Consider the following 9,562-nt stretch of genomic DNA (forward strand, 5'->3'; position numbering starts at 1 on the left):
TTGCAAATTGCCTGGAGTGCGGGGGGCCTTCCAGATCTCTTTAGGCAGCCCATCCATGGGGTAAAGGCTGTTATATAGAAGGCACCTGTACATGTTGTTAATCTTTCCCATCTGTAGGGCGGCACTTGCAGAAGGCCGTACTCAGATCAGCAAAGTTGTTGTAGGAGATAGTAATTTCATAAAAGGTAGGAGACAGCCAAGTATGTGACAGCCAGTGTCTTGAACTGAACTGGGAAACTGATGGGAAACAGCCAGTAGAGTTACTGCAGAATGGATGTAATATGCTTGCACCACCAGGTTCCAATAATAACCAAGTGGCACCAATAGCAATAATAACCAAGTGGCACCAATAGCAATCCCAAGTTGATTTCAAGGGCAGAGCTATGCAGAGTGCATTACAGTAGTCTAGCCTAGATATTACTGTGGCATTGATCAAGGCGGCCATATCAGCCATGTCAAGCTAAGGAGCCATCTTTTGGGCTCAAGTAGACCTTTCATCATATAGAGTTTGTTTTAGATGTCACAAAGGAGAACGAGTAAAGAGGTCTGCCTGATTTGAAAGACATCTAGTTCGACCCTTTGAGGTTTTCATAAAAGTAACTCTAAAGACAATGAAGAACATGGGCTTCCATCTGAAGCATTTTTCTTTCTCATGTAACACACAGTGAACTTGTATATTAAATTGTCTATTAGCTGAAGTTTGCAAAGATGCCTGTAGCTAATGCCACACCAAGCCCTTTTCTAGTAATTTCTTGTAGCCCAAAGCAGTTAGTATTAACTTAAAAAAATACAAAAGAGCCCTTGTTAGTCTGAGGACACAAAAGCTTTGTTTCTGAATGTAAATACACATGAGCAATACGTCAATGGCAAGTTTTGTATAACGTGTGCATCAGTGTAGGTTACCAAATAAAGAATTAATTGGATCTATCAGCAGAAATTATAATATCAAAGCACTTGTTTTAAAACACACACAGAGAAGGTTCATGCACAATGACTGTTTTGCATTGGGTTTTGAAAACAAGCTAAATGCAATTACTAAATGCAATTACTAGCTCTTCAAAGCAGCTTAAAGAAAAGCAACTAACAGTTTGGTTTTAAAAGAGCAACTTGGAATACAGTCACAGCTATCTTATCAGCTGAATTTTGCTCCTGTGAATATCTGTGAAAAAGGGAGAAGAATGCTAAAAATAAATCTGTGCCTTGCAATGAGGGCAAAAATTAAAGAGCTTTTAAGCATTCACATCCAAGTAATTAAGAGCCTATAAATCAGGAGGACAATTAAGTAAATTGCCAACATTTGGTAGATTCCCAGAGATTAACAATGGATCAAAATATCTTCCATGGCTACTTTAAGGCCAGTAGTATTTTCTTCCCCATCCCCTAGCCAGGGGGCCATTTCTATAAGAAAAAATATATCACAGGAAGGGGCTTAAACTTTACCTTCACCACGGCCACAGCAATCATCTAGACAGAGTTTCTATGTCTGCTTTTCAGGATAAAATTGCACATCTGCTATTCCAATCATAAAATGCTGAACTACATATAATTTGGCCCACAGCATTAAGAGCATCAAGTTTCATGAAGAGCTAACAGGACAGGGAGAATTTCTTCCCTCAAAAAAGTCAGTACTGACTTAATTGGCCTCTAACTTTGATCAGAATACAGGATCCCAGTAAAGTAAGACTACTGCTAGAAGGTCCATGCTAGAATCATAGAATCATAGAGTTGGAAGGGGCCATACAGGCCATCTAGTCCAACCCCCTGCTCAACGCAGGATCAGCCCAAAGCATCCTAAAGCATCCAAGAAAAATGTGTATCCAACCTTTGCTTGAAGACTGCCAGTGAGGGGGAGCTCACCACCTCCTTAGGCAGCCTATTCCACTGCTGAACTATTCTGATTGTGAAGATTTTTTTCCTGATATCTAGCCTATATTGTTGTACTTGTAGTTTAAACCCATTACTGTGTGTCCTCTCCTCTGCAGCCAAAGGGAACAGCTTCCTGCCCTCCCCCGAGGGACAACCTTTCAAATACTTAAAGAGGGCTATCATGTCCCCTCTCAACCTCCTTTTCTCCAGGCTGAACATTCCCAAATCCCTTAATCTATCTTCATAGGGTTTGGTTGAGGGATTTGGGAATGGTCCCTAACAGAAGGTCCAGCCCTAGATTAACCATTAAGCAAAATAAACACATGTTTAGGGCACCAAAGGAAGTGGGCACCACAGTGGATTTTTTGCTTGTACTGTTTGGTGCTATTTAGTGGAAGAAAACTGAATGTTCAGTCTCTTATTTCACCTTCAGCACTTATTGAATTTGAATGCCTTGTCAGTTAAGCAGTGGAAAGGCCAAGGGGTATGGGCTATGCCTAGAGCATCCATTGGCCTTAATCTGGCCCTCAGAAGATCTATTAACAAAGATTAAAATTAATGCATAAGTTTAAAAGTCCACAAAAATATCTTTAATAATATACTGTTGTTATATCTGCTGCATCAATGTTGCACATTATCCTTTTAATATTATTCTCAAAGAGATATTTTATTAATGCTGTGAATACACAACAATACTAGTTTGAAAAAAGACCTCCACCCAAAATTGGGCCAGTGAGGGCTAAAGACGGTTGTGAGATGGACTGTCAAAAAAATTGAACATTTATTTTTAAGACAAATGTAGAGGGGGGGAAATGGGGTTTAGTTTACAGTATCCTAGTGTGGGATAGGGAAAAAAGGACTGGAAGACACATGGCATAAAAAAAAAATGCTCTAAATCCCCGTGTTATAAGCTTTAAAGGGCACTGGCCACTTTAATATGAAAATAATTGCAGGTTAGGGAAGATAATTAGGACCAGAGAAAAAGTGCAAGTCAATTTCATAAGTTTATTAGTTGTTGCATGAAAATGATTTTGTTGTCCTGAATCTGCTGCCAGACAGTTTCATTGGATGAGCCAGAGAAGGAAAAATTTCTTTCTATCAACTATTTCTACACCATTCATGATTTATGGAACTCCTCTTTAATTGTCTGTTTTTCCTTTTGCAAAATAAAAAAAGCGCAAATGCTGTAGTCTTTTCTCATGGGGAAATTGTCCCAACCCCAACTCTTCACCATATGATCTAACATTTGGGACAATGTATATAGTTGGGAATTTTGCCATTGAGCTTTGTAGAAGCCCCCTTGAAGACTCTGAGCCTTCGGGACAATGTAGATGGTGAGAATTGACTAAGATTGTGAAAACCTTTTGTAATTCTTATGAATTTGGATATTATTTATACTAGATTGCACTGACTTTTCCTGCTGATCTATTATCTTGTAGAAATAATTGATGAATATATGAACCGAAGCCACATTTGAACAGTAGATGGTATTCAAATTCTAACAATAATTAATTTGTATTATGGCTTTTGAGGGAATTTATTCATCTATATTTGTATTATTTTATTGTAGGTTAGCTACTGAGAAAGATTTACCGAAAATGGGAAATTGACATATTGAATAATTGTTTATATCCAAACCCCATTTTGGGATTTTTTTCCTTGTGATTAATGACAAGTCACGCAAAAGTATTTTTCAGTTATATCAAATATGGTGGAATACATGAAATAACTTTCAAATAGATTGGGAATAAAGAAGAATATTGTTTAAGCCGCCACATCAAACTTTTCTTCTATCTGGACAGTCTAAGAGCACATAAGAGCACATCGTTCCCGGCCCTAGGGAAGCACGCCTAGCCTCGACCAGGGCCAGGGCCTTTTCGGTCCTGGCCCCCACCTGGTGGAATGAGCTCCCGGGTGAGCTGCGGGCCCTGCGGGACCCTTTAACGTTTCGCAGGGCCTGCAAGACGGAGCTCTTCCGCCAGGTCTATGGTTGAGGCTGGGGCTGCCAGGGTACATCGACTGCTCTCCCCCGGGCTTCTTGAACATCGTTGACCTCCTTCTCCTCCACCCCCCCTTTTTTTAGGAATGGGGGTAGGAAGGGGATCTTATTATTGTGCTGCCATGTTGTGACATTTTAAAGTCTTTTAATGGGAGTTTTAATGGGTTTTTTAAGACATTGTAACCCGCCGCGAGCCATTTGGGAGTGGCGGGAAATAAATCGAAATAATAATAATAATAATAATAATAATAATAATAATAATAATAATAATAATAATAATAATAATAATAATAATAATAATACACATGAAATTCTACATTCAAAGGCTCTGCAGGGTTCCTATGTTATGCATACAAGTGTATAATTTCTTTTTATATCTTTGTTTGAACACACAGAGATGTGGTTGCTGCGTGAAAAGGACTTCTGTGGTTAGTGATCAAAAAAAATATTTTGTATCTGCTGAGAATACTCATCTGTTTCTTCTTCATAGAGTAAATCTTGGCATAAAACAAGTTCTGATGCCCTACTTAGGTCTTTGATCACTCCTGGCCAAAATAATGAGCTGCAACAAGAGTCCCCAACTTGGCATCCATGGGTGACATGGTGCCTTCCAACACCTTTTCTGATGCCTGTCAAGTGTTTTTCAAAAGTAGTCAGGGTCAGGTGGGTCATACCCAGCAAGGCTTCCTCTGACTGGTCATTGGGCCCTTCATTGGTTATGCAGATTTTTTTTTTAAAGTTTGCTTGGTCATTTGCCACCATCGCAGCACATGGATTTCCACTACGTGACTGAAGGTGACTTGCAGCATCCATTGGGTGGCTGGTTCCATCACATCTGACAGGGCTGCATCAACTACACTGTTTCAGAATTTTAAAGGTGCTCACAAGCTCAAAAATTAGGGGGAGAACATCTGGTAGACCGAGCTTTGAATGCCTACTCTGCCATGAAGCTCACTGAGCGCTCTTGCAACTCTTTTAGTTTAACTTACCTCTCAGGATAGTTGTGCTGGGAATATGCATGAGGGGGAAGCCAATGGTCATTACCCTGTGCTTCTGGAAGAAAATAATTAAAATGTACTAGATAAATAATGGTTGCAGCTTTCTGTGTTGGCATAGAATTTGTAGTTTTAAAATGTTTCATATACATAATCCTGTTTGTAGTATAAATTGGTTCTGACAAGGGGTGATATTGTGCAGGACATGTATTCCAAATTCATAAAACAAAGCAAGTAGGGAAGGGGTGATTAGTCTACCTCAAGCACAGGCATAGGGGAAGACTTAATATCCCCCCTCCCCATAGTTCATCTCTGAACTGGGCCTTCACAGGACTGAAAAGTAAACTTTAAAATTCCCAGCACATGCCTGGTTTGGCCCTCAGATTTCAGATTTATTTTCATCCTTAACTACACACCTGTCACCACTGCTGTTGCTTGTTATTAATCTATAGCCCTGTAACTGAACACTTGGGATATCATAAATTGTGTACAAACATATGCGGCAGATTAATGTATTTTAATCACCCTCTTATGGTGAGCATTTGATATAATCATTGTGTAATCAGTATTCAAATTAAAACTCTCCAGAAATGAAAGCTAATTTAAAAATCATAAAAGATTGCATCAGGGATTTAAGGGATTAGAAACTGGAATGGCTTCAAACTGCTCACACTGACTTGATAGGGTGCTAACTTCAGTAAGGTTGACCAAATGCCTATTAGATTCCTGTCCCTCATGGCTACTCAAAATGAGAGATAAGAGAATAGGAGCCCCTCTTCAGGAGATAATCAACCTCTCTCCTTTAACAGGAAAATACCTGGAGGGGTTGAATGAGGCAGTGGCACATCTGCTACTGAAGAAAACATTACTGGACCCATGAGAACCCACCAACTGCCATCCTGTCTTGCACCTGGCATTTCTGGGGAAGGTGGTAGAAAGGGCTGCCATGGACCAATTATCAGCATTCCTAGATGAAGCTTCAGTCCTAAACCCACCCCAGTTGGGCTTCTAGGATGGAGACAGCACTCATTGTCCTGACAGATGACCTCCGGTGCCAGCTAGATCGGGATAGGTTGGCGCTTCTTATATTGCTTGGCTTTATGGCAGTGTTCAACATAGTTGAACTCAAGCTACCTAGCTCACCACCTTGAAATATGGGGGACAGCCCTTCAATGGCTGATCTCCTTCTTCTGGGGTCATGGACAAAAGTTAACTATTGAAAAGAGACAATCGCACCACAGCCAACTCCCATGCGGAATTCTGCAGGGGGAAGTCCTTTCTCCAGTTCTATTTAACATCTTCATGCATCCTCTTGCTCAGGTGGTCCAGAGGTTTGGGCTTGAGTATCATCAATATGTAGCTGACATCCAGCTCTTTCACCCAATAGATGGCTACCTGGACTCACTCTCAGAATCCCTTGTCAAATATTTGGAAGCAGTGATGGGATTGTTCAGGCAGTCATCTGAAACTCAACCCTTTGAAGACGGAGGACCTGTAGCTGGGTGGGAAGGGACCAAGTGAGGAAATGCAGTTGCCCTGCCTGGATGGGATGCAACTGCCTGTTGCATAATTTGCCAGGAATCTGGGCATGATCTTTGACATTTATCTCTCTATGGTGACACAGGTCACAATAGTAGTGTAGCTGGCATTCTTCCACCTTCACCAACCTAAGCTACTGGTGCCCTTCTTGGCCCCAGAGCATCTAGCCACAGTGATCCATGCAATGGTCACCTCTAGACTGGATTTCTGTAACTTGCTCTATGTAGGCCTACCCTTAGCCCTGCTCCAGAAATTTCAACTGGTCCAGAATGCAGCAGCCAGGGTCCTCATGGGAACACCTTGGAGGACCCATATCCAGCTTGTGCTTCGGGTACTGTACTGGCTCCCAGTTGAATTCTGGATCAGGTTTTTGGTTCTTACCTTTAAGGCCATCCATGGTTTGGGTCAGGCATATCTGAAGGACCTCCTCATTGTCTATGCCCCCGAAAGAGCATTATGTTTGACCATTTCCAACCAGCTAGTGATCCCTGACCCCAAGGAAATGCATCTTGCCTCAACCAGAACATTTTTTTGTCCTGGTTGCCATTTGGTAGAATGAGCTCCTGGAGGAGATCCAGGCTCTGCTGGAGCTAGCACAGTTCCACAGGGCCTGTAAAATTGAGTTCTTCTTTTGGTTGGTGTCAGTGAACTGGCAACATCGGCTGGACTCCCTCTAGAATGCCCATCATAAATGCCCAATGAGAACATCTAGAAAGAGTCAGAATTAAAGACTAGTCAGTGGCTAATTGTGGTTTCAAATGTTTTAAATAAATATTTAAAATGTAAGTTAAAACTTTAATGAGAATAATTTTTACTATGAACTGACCTGTCCTTAGAGGGCAGTATACAAATTTTATTATTATTAACCATAGTAATAGAAATAAGAAGGTAGTCAGAAGAAATGTCTAAAGATGATAAAAAGCTTCATGTTCAAAAACACACACAAATTACCTTAACTTTTCCCCATGGAAAGTTGAGAGTTATGATTATTAAACAATCACCTGAACATTATCTATCCTACTGCAATGTTGACTGGAATAATGCAGAGCAAGACCAACAATGATGTAACAGAGGATTCTCTGCAGCACATATCTACAAATACGAGAATGATGGTAAATGCAGAAACAGGAATGAAGAAGAATCAGGACAGAGTGTGTATAAGTTCAAGTAAGTTTATATCATACGTATTATGGAGTATTGGAGGATGGCCAATGTGCTTACATCACACCAGGGCTTTTTAATGGAAGTGATGTCACACATTGTATGATGTCATTTCTGCCTCTCTGGAGAGTGAGGGTAGGCCCATTGACAGAAGCGGGCACCTGGCAACCCTAGAAGCACTAGATTACTGTTAGCTTAGCATTAGCTCCCTTGCAATGCAATTGCCCATTACCTATGGCTAATATTAAACTCTCACATGTTGGCCAAGGAAATTATCTCTTGAAGAAGACAAAATGATCAATGGCCATTTTGTATTTTAAAAAATAATTGTTAATACCTGTTTCTCTACTATGCATAGAAGCCCGAACCCATATGTCAGACCACAAAACTGACTGCAAAGGCACGCTTCTTGTTAGGTGCGAAGTCGTGTCCGACCCATCGCGACCCCATGGACAATGATCCTCCAGGCCTTCCTGTCTTCTACCATTCCTCAAAGTCCATTTAAGTTGGCACCGACTCCTTCAGTGATTCCATCCAGCTACCTCATTCTCTGTCGTCCCCTTCTTCTTTTGCCCTCAATCGCTCCCAGCATTAGGCTCTTCTCCAGGGAGTCCTTCCTTCTCATGAGGTGGCCAAAGTGTTTGAGTTTCATCTTCAGGATCTGGCCTTCTAAGGAGCAGTCAGTGTAGCAAACACACACTACACACTCTCAAAAGTACTCTGTTATTTATTTCTCAAAGTTTAGAGATGAAGAGTAAATAAATTCCAGGCTGAGGCTCAGACATTCCCAGACTGAGTTCAGAACAGGCTCCGAGATGGAAAAGATTCCTGGAATGGCCGGATGGCAGAGGATGCAGCACAGCCACAAAGACTCTTTCACATCTCAGGCAGAGGAGTGGCATATCTGCTGAGGAAGCCAGCCAAATTAAAGGCAACCAAGACCAGGCCATGCTGCCAAAGTTCCTTTTTAGCCAAGTTGCAGGCTGCTTTCCATTCCAATGAGCATTTGCATTGGCATTAGCTACTTCTTCAGTCACTGGAGCACTCTTTGGGGACCCAAAGCAGTAAGTGCCACATGTACTAATCCCAGCTAGCTGTCCCGGGCACCATAATGCACCAGTAACCCTATGTACAGCAGGGCAAGAAGCTTTGGAAGGTGAGACAGGTGCAATGTTGGTCAGCTAACAGCCTGTCACCCCCTTTCACTGGATCAAAACCATTGTTAACCTTATTAAAACAGCTGTTGGAATACCAATACTAATATACTTGGCAATGTTGTTTTTAAAAAGTTAACAGAGTGGAAACTGGTTACATTTTGTGTCCATTTTCTTGGTCAGAGACAGGTACATATGACAAAAATGATTATAAGTAGTGCAGAAAGATGGGGTTATATACTGGTTATTCCTCACCAAAGCATTAACCATCAATTTTACCCAAAAGGCTTAAGTTCAATTGTAGTGGTACCATTTTTAAAAAGCAACAGCAAATTGGAGGGAAAAAATCCTTAACAGGAAGTTATTTACCAGGTGATATTATTTACCTCCACTGTATGAAAAGCTTCAGCTGACCATTTCCACTCAGTAAGCCTCTGTTAAAGGGATAGGGCTTTTTTATCTAGGTTAGATACCCTGTTGACTACCCTAACTATAGATCATATTTTGGGGGGAAAGAGGGAAAAAACTAGAGAAAACGCAGAAATGCATTGCTCTGAAATTCTCAGTGATAAATGAAAAGGAAAAAGGAGAAATGGCCAGCTAGTGTTATGTTTCGGGTCTCTCTCAACTTCATAATTTTATACTTGGAGGCACCAGGCACAAGAAAATCCAGCTCATTCCACAGATACTGCTGAGAACATGGGAGTGAGAAAGCGTGTTATTTTTGGACATCCTGGGCCAGTCATTAATTCACAAGGAGACGTTAAGGCAGGTACCTAGCACTCAGCCTCAGGCTGTGGTCTTGTGCAGACTTACTGGGAGGCCCACTCCATTGACTTGCATGGATC

The sequence above is a fragment of the Paroedura picta genome, chromosome 9 (genome assembly GCF_049243985.1).
Source record: "Paroedura picta isolate Pp20150507F chromosome 9, Ppicta_v3.0, whole genome shotgun sequence".
Classification (NCBI taxonomy): Eukaryota; Metazoa; Chordata; class Lepidosauria; order Squamata; family Gekkonidae; genus Paroedura; species Paroedura picta.